Genomic DNA, 16,566 nt, shown 5'->3' on the forward strand with positions numbered 1-16,566 from the left:
AGAGCAGAGCCAAACCACCTTTTATTCACAAAAATCGAAAGACTGAACTCTAGTTAGGCATTTTCTGATGTCAGACATCAAAAGAAGCAGTGCTAGAGGAAAATCAAGTAGCAATGCGTGTCAGGTTTCAGTACGGCAGACCCACTGGATGGCAGTGCCCTCCAAGAACATCCGTGGTTATGAACAACATGGAACATATCACCAGGCACAGAAACAGGGGAAGGACCATGGAAGGGAGTGAAAGAGCGAAAGCCCAGATTGAAGCCCACTCTCTGAGGTTTCGTCTGTTTCAAGGGACTCGACCACTCATTCTGGATGTAACGATAGGAAGTAGATTCAACCAGCTGGAAGACGGAGCGCAAACAGTAAGTATAATATACCAGCAAGATGGCAAGGAAAAATAACTGAAACAATCTTATCGGTTGCAGCAGAGGACGGTGCTTTGATGAGATGGGAAGCACCTTGCATTCCAGTGCAGGACCCTGTACACTGATGAACACACACAGGTAAGGCTCTACAGGAAATGAGGAAGAAACTGCATAGTCAGCAATACTAGGAGGGAAAAGGACTATGGAAATGGTAAAGGAAAAAATAATAAACAGTGAAGAGACGCCAAATGTGTGCAAACAAAAGTGAGAATTGGAAAGTAAATGCAACCACACAATATATTGCTGGGCACAGGACTAACTCCCTATGAAGACTATATAGGGTTCGACTGCCCATGATCTGGAAAATTACCACAACCCAGGAAGTGAGTACATGAAAGTCACTAACAGTTAGCAGTCTAATGTTTCCAATGCAGCCTCCATGGACCCGTTCACCAGCATCTCCAGCCCCATTAGTCTGTCGTCTTGCATGTATCCTAACAATGTTTCCCCTCACTTCCGGTTGGACACTATTTCCTTCTTACTTCAGCACCCTGACCCATGCTCCTCCTCAGCACTCTTTAGTACCATAAAGGTACTTGTATACAGCTTTACAAAACAAACAAACACATTAATACATAAATGTGTTTGTTAAATGAAATGTTTCCTGAACTGTTTGCAATAACCTTTGGACCGCACTGGGGTCCCTACCATACCAAATCATTTGAGCATCTGCAACGAGACAACGTCATGCCAAAGTCAAGGGGGCATATTATCAAGCCTGGGCGATAAAATTATCGCTGCTTTATCGGCAGGAAACTGCCGATAAAGTGGCGATAATGGGCTTGATAATATGCTCTATAGAATTCCAATCGAAGCTCATGTTAGATGTCCTTCACATTTAACATGAGCTTCGATTGGAATTCCATAGAGCATATTATCAAGCCCATTATCGCCACTTTATCGTCAGTTTCCTGCAGATAAAGCAGTGATAATTTTATCGCCCAGGCTTGATAATATGCCCCTAGGTGTCTGGACCCATTTAGGCCCGATCGGACCCGGGGTAAGACATGCTGCTAATTATATATCCGACCCTACAGCAGCCTGCAAACCTGCTGATTCTACTTTAATTTATTCTGCTGCTGAGCTTTGCTCATTTTGTAATGCATTAGTGATACTGACAACTGAAATAGTGAGTACTCTCTTAAAGTTAAACTTACCTTTACCTGAACTCACTATAAATAATACTACACAATCTGTATCACCTTCTCACTCAGGGTTCTGCACCAACACTCACATTAACATTAAAAAACATCACGTGGCAATTAATAAACGTCCACTTCTGGCCCACGCATGCCATTGAAATGGATGATACACATTCCTTATACAGATTAGACATTATTTGTATTACTAAAATGTGGCCCAGACTGGCAAGATTCCTATATTATTGATTAATAACCTAATGACTTTTCCTTATTAAACAAGATCAACAGGGACCAATATGGAGTGGTATTGTGGTAAGTATCATTATTATTACTACATATAAAATGCAAAACCTAAATACACGACTTCGAAACTCTAACCACTTCCTTAACAATTTCTCCCTCAGATATCATCTCTATACTGCTAATCCAGTAACCTCCTACTATCCATAGTGGATTTCATTGATCTAGTGCTGCGCTCCCCTAAATCGCTCCTGGAGGGAAGGATCTATGCCAGATTTTTAACATATTCCCATTTAGATAAAGGAAGTTATCTTAAAAATTTAGCATGCATCCGGCACTCCAGGACCGACTTTGGAGCCCACTTGTTTTCTCATTTACTCACCACCTGTTGCAGGTGTTACTGGTGCTGTTTGGACCACTGCTGTTTCTCTGCCACATCCACTGGCCGCTTCCACCAGGACACTGCCGCTGTTTGTAACGCGAGGCCCATCATCCTGTGCAGCACGCACGTCGCGCACCCCACGCTGAGCGCCAGGAGGCCTTCAAGAGGGGGCTAGGGCTCCTGCGGGGTGGGAGCCCGCTTGTTTTCTCATTAACTCACCGCCTGTTACTGGTGCTGTTCGGAACACTGCCGTTTCTCTGCCGCATCCACTGGTGGCTTCCACCAGGACACTGACGCTGTTTGTAACGCGAGGCCCCAGGACTGCATTGCCCATCATCCTGTGCGGCGTGCACGTCGTGCACCGCACACTGAGCGCCAGGAGGCGTTCAAGATGGGGCTAGGGCTCCCACAGCGCGGGACCCGCGCAGGCCACGACCAGGCAAAGCCCAGACCAAGGGCGGGCCAGTGTGAGCCTGTTCGAGGCCAGTTGAGGCCGGGCTGGGCCCCCCCTATTACGTCTGCAGCATTCTAAGGCCATTCAGCACTTGCTCCTTGTTGGGTTTTGGAATTTCAGGACATTGCAGCTATTGTGCCTAGTTAAAGATGGATTCTCGGGAGGGAAGGGTAAGAAACGCTCTCACGGCCGGAAGTGTGGCTGGGACTCTGGACCAATTTATAATTAGAGCTAGTTCTGTCTTAGCCCATGAAATAGCCCTAACTGAGCGTTGTTTAGCCCTCGATCGCTTGCAATATTTAAAACAATCATCTTTGGGCGGATTGATGTCTGCATGCTCACCAGAACGTTTTTTGGCTGCAGGCCCAGATCCCTTAAACTGGGCAGAAGGTGCTAGCCAGACTCCATCAGAACTGCTGGACATATCAACAATCAGGGAGTTATCACCTAGCCCTGTGTCTGTAGATTTGGTCCAAGAGGGCACAGTACGCATTACTCCACCACGTGTCGCTACAAGTTCTGAGCCCAAACCAGAGCCTCGAATTTCGGAAATACTACCCGAGCCGGCTACAAAGAAGAAAAGGGGAGGGGACCCCCAAAGGCAAAAAAATGCAAAGATGCCAAAAACGGCTAGGACTGGTGGGTTGGCGACTCCAATGCTGCCAGCGATAATTGAGCCTCAGCCTACCAACCTTACATCGGGCGCTTCAAACATGGATCCAGTAGGTGTTCCCGTGCCTGAAATTGAAGAGGCTCTATGGGCCAGACTAGGGGCCCTTATCTCGACATCCCTAGCTCCTATTTGTGAAAGACTGACACTAATAGAGGAGAAACTAACTGATCTTGAACTGTTTGTTGTGTCTAATCTTGGTTCTATTAAGGCCTCAGTGGGGGGAAATATGCGGCCCTCTGAATCGATGTGCTGTGTAACCCCACAGATCCCAATCGCCCATTAGCGACCCCTTTAATAACCAACCCAATGCCCTTACCATCTGGGAGGTGTGGTGGGACGAGCATTGTGTCTGATGTTGGTGCAGTGGCCCAGGGAGGTGGTGTGGGTGAATTGGGGTACACATCTAGTGAATTGGCCCAGCTTATCCCAAGCCCCCCTGGGGTGGAGGGAGATAGATCATGTGCTAGGCCAACAAGTAGTATCTTACAAAATAATCCTACTTTTCGCCTAGATAACCAATTAATCACTGCCCCTGGGGGTATGGGTTGTGACATCTGTTAGGCGCACCGATCTGGTAAACAGCCAGTCAAGAAATGATTGTAGGGTATTACATCTCCCACCTGCCGCTTCCCCATTGGTAGTGGTATTGAGGAATGTACCGACTCTACATCCCGGCCAGATGGAATCTACTGACCAGTTAATGGCAAAAACAATGCACTGGCTCAGTGCACAATTGAAGGAAGCAGGGGTATGGGGTTGGGATATTTGTAACCAACTGATAATGGCTAGACGTTAATCATGGGTTGTATATTCCTCCAAGGACGGGGGGTGGGAGGTGACTGTGTAGTCGCCAATTTTACCAATGTGATTGTAGTGAGTCTCCTACTGGAGTGCTTAGGGAGTAGAAATGTAGGGCATTGTCCCGGGAAAATATCTCTTCTGCCCCTAGGGTTTTTTACAGACCCTGTTACTACTCGCCGCCAGGAGGGAGGATTCGTAGTGCCCATCATAGGGCTATAGGCCAACCCCTTGATCTTAACTTAGTCAATTGATTTGCCCCATTGTCTGGCTTAGATGCCTGCGACTGACAGCCACAGGTAGATGCATCAGCGACAGAGCATACCCCTATTCACTCTGCTATTTCCCACACAACAGATTTAATCCTCCAGGTAAAAACAACCAGTGGGACACAGTGCACTGAAGTATTGACTCAGATAGAACAGGGTGAAGGACTAGGATCCAGGACATTTAATATTTTATCCTGAAACACAGCTGGGCTCCTATCGAAGGCTACATCTTCTGATTGGTCTAATTTTATCGAGTCCTATGACATTGTTGCCTTCCAGGAGAATTGGTCTCTGAGAACGATCTTTCGGCCAGGTTACTAGGCATTGGCCAAGCCAGGAATTGCGAGCACCAAAGGGTGACCATCAGGTGGATTAACTATTTGGGTCAAACAACAGGCGGGCCTTCGGGTAGAAGATCTAGTGATTGATAATCCAGATATTCAGGCAATCAAAATAATCCCTGTGTGTGAACCAGAGTTTATATTATTAAATGTTTATGCCAGAGGGCTGGTAGGTGGGAAAGTTTCACCGACCATCTCCAGCTTGGACATATATATTAAATCACTGAAAGGATCATATAATCGGATTATCGCGGGGGACTTTAACTGCACGTTCGAGCCATTTGGCCTAGAAGATGAGAGCCTCACTAGTGATGAGGACGCTATTTGGGGTGCTCCGTCTCTAATGCTTGCCCCTATTAAGAAGTTGACAGAAGCCCAACCTACAGTTAAAAAGTCTAACACTAGAGAGGGGGCTTCGTGCAGCTAATTGAAGATGTAAATCTGACAGCAATGGTAACCCAACTTATATTAGTGGGCTAAGAAGCAGTAGGATTGATTATTTCCTTATTAGCTTAGAATTCTGGCAAAGGGTGAGGGACATGGAGGTCGTGAAAAGACCAGAGAGCGACGTGATCCCTTATATTGACATTAGATGTGAAAGGCTGTTCGACCATGACTGGTAATATGGATACTGTAACAGCAGACGTGATTATGTCTCACGACTGCCACAGGTTAAAATGGGCGAAGGTTGCCGAGGATGGGGGCACTGTAACTCAAATTAAGTCAGCACTTGTGGACTCCCTCACTGCCATCTCGCAACGTGATTTATATGAGGACACTCTCTCAGCCCTTACAGCAGCTCATGAGGCCCTGTTTACCAAATTGAGATTTTATTTATAAAACCCACAACAAGAATTAATAGGCATCCTGTGTACAAATCTGCAAAATGGTATGACGGGATATGCAGGAACGCCTACAGGGCCTTGTCTAAAGCAATAAGGGCAGGTTTAACGCAGGAGGTAAGGAAATTGAGATCTGAATATAAGGCAACCGAACCTTGGGCTAAGACCTATGATGAAAACAGATGGAGGGACTTGTTTGATGCAAGTAATGGGAAGAACTGGTGCAGATTCTGGAAACTACTCAAGTGGGGTGGTTATAATACAGGTTCTGCAACAGTTAACAATGTCCCCCCTGAAGCCTGGGTTGCACATTATGAGACCCAATTTTGTTTGCATGCAAATTCTCCTGGGCAATATCAATATGGAGTCCCGGAGTTAGCTGCAGGTAGAGCCCCGGGCCCGGATTGCATCTTGGCGGATGTATTTAAATCTGACCAGGAGAATTGCCTGAAATATATTTTTATTTTTGCCAATGGTCTGGCTAGAGGAGCCCCCATCCCGGAATCCTAGCATGGGGCGGAAATTATCCCCATATATAAAAAAGGGGATTGTGCTAGTCCAACAAACTAGACCAATAAGCCTTATAGACACTATGCAAAATTTGGTGGCTAGATTAGTTCTAAGTAGGGTAAATAGGTGGATTGATGATAACGACATTCTATCCACCTATCAAGCAGGCTTTCGTTCCCATGTTAGCACTACTGATCAATTTTTCTGATTTATGATGATACATTGGAATACAGTGGTCTTAGCTGGGGGCACCCTCTTTGCAGCATTTATAGATCTTAAATCTGCATTTGATTTAGTGCCCCGTAATAAACTATGGGACAGCCTTAAGGAAGTAGGGATGCCCGCTTAGATCTTATCATTCATCATCAAATTACATGAATCCACCTATGCCCAAGTCCGGTGGGGCCAACAGGGAGAGGTAACTGAACCATTCCCCGTGAACAAGGGAGTTCAGCAGGGGTGTGTTTTAGCCCCTAACATTTTCTCTCTGTTTATTAATAATGTTATCTCTTACTACACTGATTACCCTACGGACGCTCCTGCTCTCGCTGGTTCAAGGGTTCCTCTTTTAATGTTTGCAGACACCACTTTAATCTTGTTTAAAACACACGTTGGTCTGCAACGAGCCCTTGATAGATTCAGTCTTTTTTGTAATTATCATGATCTGGTAGCTAATGTTGACAAGACAAAGTTCATGGTATTACATAGATATAAAATAGTGAGAGCCAGAGTAGAAATGAATTCTGCGTCCCTTGAACAAACTGACTCATTTACTTACCTTGGTGTTACAATGGGCAAACAGAATGAACTGTAATCCTCAGACGGATTTGTTGTTCTTAAGGCATAATCAACTTGCAGGGGCCCGTTTGAAAGAACATCGCCTATCCCAAACTAAACCAGTTGCTCTGGTCCTAACCATTTACCAAGGGAATGTTAGAACCTCAATAATCTATGGAGCTGAACTTTGGGGCTTCGAATTTTTATTTTTTTTTTAACACCTTTATTGTACCTCTAATAGTAAACACAGCTTCAGCCTACAACCCCCTGGGCTGGCCGCAATTTGGTCAGTAACATTCTGTAACATTCGGAGAACACAGCCTTTGTGCCGATATCCCAGGGGTACGGTGGCGTTTAGCAACAATGTGGGTACATATTGTACAGTATGAGTGGAAATCTGGTTAGGTCCGTGATTTTTAAATTTTAACACAAACACGTTGAAATTGCATCATACAGTATAGGTGACATGAGCAGCCATGTGTGCATTATTCGCTTTACCCATTATACTTAATAGTTGGCTTTTCGGTTCATTTATAGGATACAGGCACAATTTCTCTGTAACATACTTTCCGTTGCACACAGCAAGTAAACTACATCACTTTTACTTCTAAGGCAAAAGTTTTTCTCCATCATATCGGGCACCGGTATTTCTGACCTGTGGGGCTTCGAAAATTTAGTTCCATTGGTGCAAGCCCAGAACAAGTTTCTGAGGGCACTGACAGGCCTTTCTCGATCTACACCACTTAGACCCTTACTTTTAGATCCTGAGGTGTATTTCTTTTGCGGAGGCAGTGGGTTTTAGACCTCTCGCCTAATGACAAAGGCTTTGGACTACCCCGGAGCTGGCTCCCTATGCGCGAGCTGTTAAGTATATTAGAGAAGCTGATAAATCCAATTAAATCATATGGTTACGAAATATTAAGGCCACTTTATTGGATATGGGCCTCACCTACTTGTGGTTGGATCCAGACGGGAACTCTTTCCCCCTCAAAATCAGATTTTAAAACCTTATATAGGGACATGGTCTGTCAGCAGTCTCTTTCGCAGGTGAATGGCTCCTCATTAACAGGGCTCTTTTTGGATCATAAAATTGACTATAGGCTAGAGGCTTACTGAGATACCATCATGAGCCCTGGTGATAGGAAGCTCTATCACCAATTTAGAGTAGGTACTCTCCCCCAAAATATTTTTACAAAAAAGTGGGGTAATGATCAAAACACAAAATGTTATTCTTGCCTATGTGAGGATGAGACCATACCGCACGTATTGTTTGTGTGCCCTGCATACAAGGGCCCCCCGTCATAAATGGCTCAAGCCGGCTTGTGTCACCTTAGGAACAGGATCTTGCCAAACAGCTTTGCATATCCTAAAAACCGATACTAGCGAAGTCATAGTTATTGCTATGGTTACATTTTGGAGTTGGACGTGAGCCCTTAAAAGGGATAGGTTGCATGGTTCTACGTAACTGATTTTATTGAGTGTTATGGTGACTTTAGTCTCCTTTCATCTAATCTGCTTATATGATGAAGTGCCTAACCAAAACTTGCGTAATTAGGGACATAACCTTCTCTCTTCTATGAATGTTTACCCGGCTTTATTGAGATAAGCATTTATATACTATTTTTACCTGATATGTTTGTTTTAATGGAATTATTTTATGAATTTTGACATGTGACATTTTTAATACCTTTCACAAAGTTATTCGTTGTATTTTATATTGTTTGTCTACATGTGTATTTATGATTGTTTATGATCGAATAAAGACTAATTGAATTGAGAACCCTGATCTAGTGTTAGCCTTTGCCTCTGATAATACACATGGTCATTTTAATGTACACAAAATGTAGATGGGAGAAATAATGCTCAATTACTAACATACAGGGAAGACTAAGTGGATTTAATTAATTAAAGCACTTACTCTTCTGGCCATACCTTACAGGCAGTATGGGCTCCCCAGACCAGTTTCATTGCCTACTCCTGCCCCCTATAGCATGAACGGACCATTCTCTCATCACTTTTGTTTTTAAAATGTCCTGTAAACTTAAAACACACTTCAAAACAAGGATATCTTAAAGAACATGCATTAATTATTATCACAATTTGACAGACTCTTTATCTACTCTACCTATTTTACAACAATCAGACTCCAGTTACTCCACTCCATAGTGGAGTGGTGTGGCTCACTGGTTAGAGGCGGCAGACCCGGAAGCAGAGAACGGCCCGGGACCAGGGTTCAATTCCCGACGCGGCAGGGTCGTGGACCAGGGTCAGCGGACTCGATAATTCTCGCCTTGGTGCCTACTCTAACCAGGGATCACACTTGGCAACTCTGGGCATTAGCTTGCCTCATTTCTACAACGGCCCCCGACATTTGCCAGGGATGCCTGGTTTCACCTTGGAGATACCCAGTAGGGACCATCTCACAGGGATAGCCAGGACGGGTTCCCCAGCGGTCTACAGCGCCACAACGCCTCAGGGCAGCAGTGCGCTTTACAAGACCACATACATTACACATACATTACATTACATTATTACACCCAATGATCCACCCAACAGCAAATTTAATAATATCTATTTCTAAATGTCAATCTAGAGACAATACTAAAGCCTTGCTGTGGTTTACATCCACACTACATGAATTGAATCTAGAGGTCAAACAAGCAGACCAAACAAGGCATTCTGATTACTGCTTTGATCATAAATCCCATTACAAAGAATTTGCTCCTCTATTACAATCCTATATCCTCCCACCAAAGAATGTTGTGAAAATGTATCCAGCTACTTTGAGAATGAAATTACAAATAAATAAAAACATATTCCTCAGTCAATAAAAATCCCACAATTTGTTCAATTTCGTAGCCCTACTTTAGATGGTATACATGAATTTATCAAGAACAGTATATTTGGTTCACTTTTAGATCAAATTCCAATAAAGATTCGTCATCTACATATACTTTGACTGACCAATGCAATTTTCCAGATTATTGACCTTTCTTTGAAATCTGCCATACTCCCTAAAGTACTTAACGATGTGATTGTCAAGCCTCTACTAACAGAAACAAATCTAAACCCTGAATTTTGATGAATTACAGACATATAACCTTTTTTCCAGTTGTCTCTAAAATTACTCAAAGTATAATAGCCACACAGATATCCTTTTTCTTGAGGACCATCAAGTCTTAGGTAATGATCAGGTGGACTTTTGCCCTGATAGAAGTCCAAAAGGCACCTTAGTCTCCACCATTGATGGCCTCTGTACGTTAGCTGTCTCAAAGAGCACGAGTGCACTGATCTCTTTAGATCTTTCACCAAAATTCAACACAGTATATCACAATATTCTAATTTCCAGGCTGGCTGCCAATAAATTCTTTGGAAGTACCTTGACATGGCTGCCCTTTTTTTTAAGGTATAGATCTCAAAGAGTCATTACTGTCCATTTCATCAATACCACAGTTGTGCAGGATTCCGTTCTATCTCCTTTTTAAATCAACAATTGTGTCCAACTTGTCTCTTCTCTAATAAAAAGTTTTGGATGCAATTTTTATACATAAGAAGCAAGAACACAATTTATCTACTGTGTAAAATGAAATAATTCAAATCATGATATCTTAAAAGCTTTTAATGCAACGTGAAATGCTGGATGGGTAAATATTGGTTGAAAATTATTCTTATGAAAATAGAAGTTCTAGTGTTGAATGATTCCACAGAATAGTCTCCCTCTTTTTGGCCAACTTTGGTAGGTTATTTTCTTCAATTGAAGCTCAATGTCACGAGTCTTTCAAGAATCTAGTAGTTAGACCACAAAATAAAGATGGACTCTGAAATATCCTCAATTGTTTCTACCTACACCTTCTATAGGTGCAAACTTAAATATATCCTTCCCTATCTCACTAGTAAAGGTATACAATTCCATTCTAGCTGTTAGTTTGTTTCAAAACTAGAATATGTTAATGTCTTCTATATTGGCATTGATAAATATCTGTAAAAAAAAACTTCAATCAATTCTAAAACAATTACCATGAGTTGTTATGTGAGCCCCTATCTTTACCAAAGTTAAACCTTTCCTTACCAGACTCTGTTGGTTATAGATTCGTAGTATTACAATTAATTTAAAATGTTGTGCTTAGTATATTACTGTCTATTTGGTAATGCTTCTTCATTTCTTGCTGACAAATTAGTAAAATACACCCCTACCCGTATGTTTCTATCAACCTCTTTAACCCTTCTTCCAATCCCCTTTCCCCACAATAAATAGACCTAATTTGGAGGAAAATCATTCTCAGTTATTGCCCCTCGTCTCTGCTATACATCAATACTGGAGCTGAAAAATACCGTATCTCACTTTTTTCTCAGAATAACGTCTTCTTGCTTTGTCCCGTTCTTCCTTAATGTTTAATGCCAAGAGACCTACAAGTCTATGATGCACTTCATAATAAAAACCCTTAACCTCTTCGCCGCTAATGACAAGGGTAACTCGTCATGGACTTTCCATTGATTTCAATGGAAATTATATGAGCAGAAGAATAATGCCTTAGCAGTAAAGGGGTTAACATGACTTAATCTAACCAACCTTATTTCGGGTGAACTTCTGGGTGTCTAATTTGCCACATTAATTCATGGGATTTGGGAGATCTTATTTTTACATCAACCTTTTCCCAATGCTTTCTCTGCAGGATTGGATTGGACTGTCTGACTCCTGCGGTTCACTAGCTCAGCTGCAGTTTACAAAACTGTTAAAGAGTCTTTCCACTAAGTTTGGTTTCTGGAAAAACTGTTTTGAGTGGCGACCCCAACACTGTCTTGGGTATTAAGGTACCCACCGACCTCACAAGGAGTAGTCAGCCTTCATTCACGCCTTCAAACATTTGACCCCCTTACAGCCAGTCACCAGTCAGTGAAGAAGCTTTTTGAGATAGCAGCGCCAACCGGGATCCTGATAAAATACTTTGATGCCTAGACTTCTAGGTTTTTTGTCACCACTGGTGAGTCACTACCATAAAGAGAGACTCTACCAGTTCAGACCTGAGTCAAGAACCTGGACCCCCTTCAGTACAAACCATGAGAAAGGCTCTGGTTAGAGCCATCAAGTAGGAAGTACACTGGACTTCGTTCCTAACCGAATGCTTCCTCCAGGGCTCAACTGCTTAATTTGAACCGGTGTATGGGGTAGGGTCCACCGGCACTAATTTTCGGGGACCTGCTACTGTTTTTACTCCTCAGACATTTCCTGAGAGTAAGAGAGAGAAAAATACACAAAGTGGAAAGATCAAGAAAGAGAAAGGGACAAAGGGAGAAAGGAGGAGCCTGCAAGAGTGATACAAATAGGAAGGGAGCGTCTGCTAGTGGCTTAAATAAGCATGAGGTGGATTCAAGACTACGCTGCCTTGGTATTCATGGCGCTGACATTTCATGGCCTTCGGAACAGAGCTTTGGTCCTCGGCACTCATTCTTTTACAAATTAAGCACTGGACTCTTCAAACAAATCTTCCAGCTGGACATACTGTTCTGCCGCCATATCTGGACCTCTCCCAGACAGAGAACACCCCCAGCTCATCAACGAGAACCAGTTTTTACCAGGCCCAATATTCTACTGAATCATTTAGGGCACTGGATCAGCACTGGATCATTTTACTGTGTAATCCAACACTACAATGCAGCACATTCACACACACAGTCACTTACTAAAGTAATCATAATCTTGGTGTTACTGAACTGTGCTTTATTTTTTATCATAATCTCTTTTGCTGCGCTCGCCAGGAAAATCAAAAATGATCGTAAATTGTCAGTGTTGCATTTAACTCCACCACGATTAATTCATTCGACAATCAACAATATGCTGGTGAAATTTGAGACATATTGTAGTTCACACCAGAGATCACAGTACGAAAAAAATGCACAGAAGCAGGTTAGAAAATGAGACAGGCTAAACAATTCATATGACTAAGTTATCCTAATAGTGTCAAAGACTGGGAATGTGTGTAAACTCATAAAACCATTGAGAACTGTGAAATACTCTTATGTCAAAGACAAGAATACTATTACATTAAGTGATAAGCAAATGCCTATGAAAACCATGAAGCATGGCTCTCATTGTGAAATGGAAGCAGCGTTTCCTTCAGAAGTCTGAGATATTCAAATGGATTTGAACTAAGACTGGTAGTTTAATATGCATTTATGGCCCATAATTCAGGAATATAGAAAAATACAGAGGCACTTCAGTATGAAACCCCCTTTATTGAAAAGAGATAATGGGATCTCTGCAGGCACATTCACAGCTTTCGTAACACATACTGCAAAAGCTAAAAAAGATCAAATTGGAAAATTAAATGAAATGTGCAAGTAAAAATGGATTTTCATAAGGTTTCATGAATAATGCCCTAAATTAAAATGAAACCTCTTGCTTGCAAGTTATTCATTTTGTATTTGATTTAATATATGTTTATGCAAAATGAATGAGCTAATATTCCTGTTGAGGACAATGAAATATAAACCTCTCCAGTCCTAATAACTCACTAAAATGTATCTCTTCTAGAGGGGGCAGGAGATTCTCAGCAGAGGATCCGGGGGCTTATGTATGAGCCCCTGCGTCACTTTTGCCCAACCGTTGCATCGCTTTTTGTGACGCAGCAGCGGCGTAAATAATGCACCATATTTACGAAGTGACGCATCTAGACAGATGCGTCACTTCGTAAACCCCTGCACTACATTATACCTGCGTCAGGTATAATGTATGCAGGGTGGGCATTCCCCCGCAAGAATGGGTCATAGGAGTGGCGCAGTGAAATCAATGAGATATCCCTGTGCCACTTCCAGGACGCTAATGCGTTAAAACCTTACACCTGCCTCATGGCAGGCGTAAGGGTGATGCAGGCCCTTTCACATGGCGTTTGCCCCAAGTGAAAGGAACATTGCTGGAGTAGCATCACTCTTCCGACACCACTCCAGCAATGTGCTACTTTTGCGCCGACAGATATGTCAGTAAAATGGACTTATCTGTCATTCCTTGCGGCATGATACATCATACTGTAAATATGGCGCACCATTTCTGTCACAAGGAGGGCGCATTGAGAAGTGGCACATGGCTGCTTTCACGCAGCAATGCGCCACTTCTCATAAATGAGGCCCCCAGTATTTAGGAGTCTACTCCCCATGTACTTAATGCTTCAATTCAGAAAATAAATAAACATGGCTTTCTGACTATACTGTCATGCTGAAACTGTCTATGAAGATTAACGACCTGATTACAGTTGCCCATTTGCTGGGGTCAGTATCAAGAGTTACTGCAAACCCGATATGTTCCACCAGAGGACTCCTGCTGGTGAAAGAGGAAATACAATATACCTCGAACTTGAAATTACCAATTCTCAAGGTAGTTCGTCATTTCTCAAGGTAACTTTAAGATACAACCTTTAATTCCAAGCAAATGTACACCCCGGAGGTTTATGGTAATCTTAATATCCCTAACTCTGAGGATGTGGAATTACCATCACCAAATCTGAATAATAATGAGGACTTTAAAACAGAATTAAACTGAGAAAGTACATGTTGTCCTACTGGCAGCAAAGTCATAGTGATAGGTCGAATGCATCCACCACTCAGTAACTCAAAGAGGCTACAAGATGCCCTGAGGGTGGACTGTAAAGCGGATACAAGGGTAAGTAAATAAATATGGTAGTGACCGCCACTGCCAGTGTTGTAGTGCCAGTAAAGAAACCTAAGAGACAATTAATTTTGCAGTGGGCCTTTTAGAAACCTCCCAGATGAATGATCAACTAGTACATGACTAATGCTGCAGTGTGGGACTCCCTCCGGCTTGGTCACACGGCTATCATGGAGACACATCCTACGAAAGATATAGCAATATCTCTTCATTTTTTATTAATTTTGCAGGCATCATTATGAACAGAAAGATTGTGTAAAGGAAGCAATAGCGCTACATAGAACAACGCATGAACCGGGAGAGGTGGTTGACATTGAAGCAAAGTGATCTCCTATGGAGTGGACTATTTGCACCAGCTCTTCTGGCAGGTCATTTTGGTTCCTTTCAGATATCACTATGAGCTGAACAGTGTTTTCTGCTCTAAACTCCAGTTTCCATGGGCTGCTTTATAACAAATGAAGCCTGAAAGAAGGAATGCAAGGGATCCTCTCTAGACTTTGCAGCAGGTTTGCTATTCAAGTGATCAGTTTGGAGTACTGCATCAGAGACATGTAATGTATTCAGTGATGTAATAGCCTTACATCATAATTAGGTTTGAATAAAATTGAACACTTATTAACTCATTATGAGTGCATCTATAATTCTGATGGGGCTGGCATTACCAGCATGGTTGGAATTTAAATATTTGTGGTAACTTTGCGGATCCTGTGTGTTTCGTGCGGGCAAATCAGCTGCTAAAATATTTGAGATGTACAAGCGAAACTCGGGGGAAACGGGCAATTACTGGAGAATTCGCCCAATAATGACTAATTTCTAATGATAGGGAGCCAGTGAAGGGTTTTTAGAAGGGGTGTGATGTGATGTGATTTGGGTAGGCCATAGACCAAGCGGGCAGCTTGGTTCTGCACCAGTTGGAGCCGCCGGATGGCGTACGCTGGGGCGCCGTTGTACAGAACATTACGTAGTCTAAACAGGACAGGACCATAGCCATCAGGATCAATTTGAGAGCTGGAAAGGAAAAAAACTGTGAGATCTTTCGAATAGTGCGCAAAATAAAAAAGCAAGAGGAAACCACTGTGCTGATCTGGGAGTGTAAGGTGAGATGTTGGTTTAGGGTGATCCCCAGTGTCTTAACGGAGGGAGAAGGAGAGGGGGGGTACCAAAAGAAGGGGGCCAAAAGATAGAAGACCAAGGGTTGAGTTTACCGCCAGTGAGGAGAAGCTCGGTCTTATCAGGGTTGAGCTTGAGATGGTTAAAGCTCATCCAATCCCTGATAAAGACCATCACTGACTGGAAATTATAGATAGAATCAGGAGAGTCATAGAGGTTAAAAATTAGCTGGAAAAATTAGCTTTGTGGTCACAAGTGAGCTTCACACAACTAGCTTACTAGGCGAGAACTCTTGGTGGTGCTTTAGGGAAAGCAAGGGTACAATTGAGTACATCAACATTGAATGACTTGTCAATATCATCCTCACACAAATCCAGCTGCTCCTTGGAGGTTGCATGTCAGACTATCACATGCAGAAATATCATCTGACATAAATGCTATGTCCTAAGTGTCATTTACAAAAATATTGTCCCTTTTGGTGTAGATTCTGTATTATTAACTCCAATGGACTGACATTTTTGTGGCTGATATTTAGGACACTAGATTTATGTCAAAGATTATTCTGACAATGATATTCTTGTATCACACCCACCATATCCACACATCTTTGAAGTAGAATTAAACGTATTGACCTACTCAAGGCAATAGACCTTCAGAAATGATGGCCTTCTGTAAATATGCTAATTCTTCCTTTTGTCTTAATGGTGGAACACTGATATGAATGTCATAGAGAAAAATGCAAGATCACAGGAAAAAAAACATTCCAACCAAACCTGCAATTGACGTGGACTTCACTTGTTGACTCTAGACAAGCAAGTCAAGACAAGAAAGCATATGAACAGGCACTCCAGAAAGGAAGGCGTTGTTCCAAAACCTCTATGATGATCCTCCTACTAGAACTGTATCCTTTTCTCTAATCGTGATTTGACTTCTTTGTCAT

Source organism: Lissotriton vulgaris, chromosome 6, assembly GCF_964263255.1.
Source record: "Lissotriton vulgaris chromosome 6, aLisVul1.2, whole genome shotgun sequence".
Taxonomy (NCBI): domain Eukaryota; kingdom Metazoa; phylum Chordata; class Amphibia; order Caudata; family Salamandridae; genus Lissotriton; species Lissotriton vulgaris.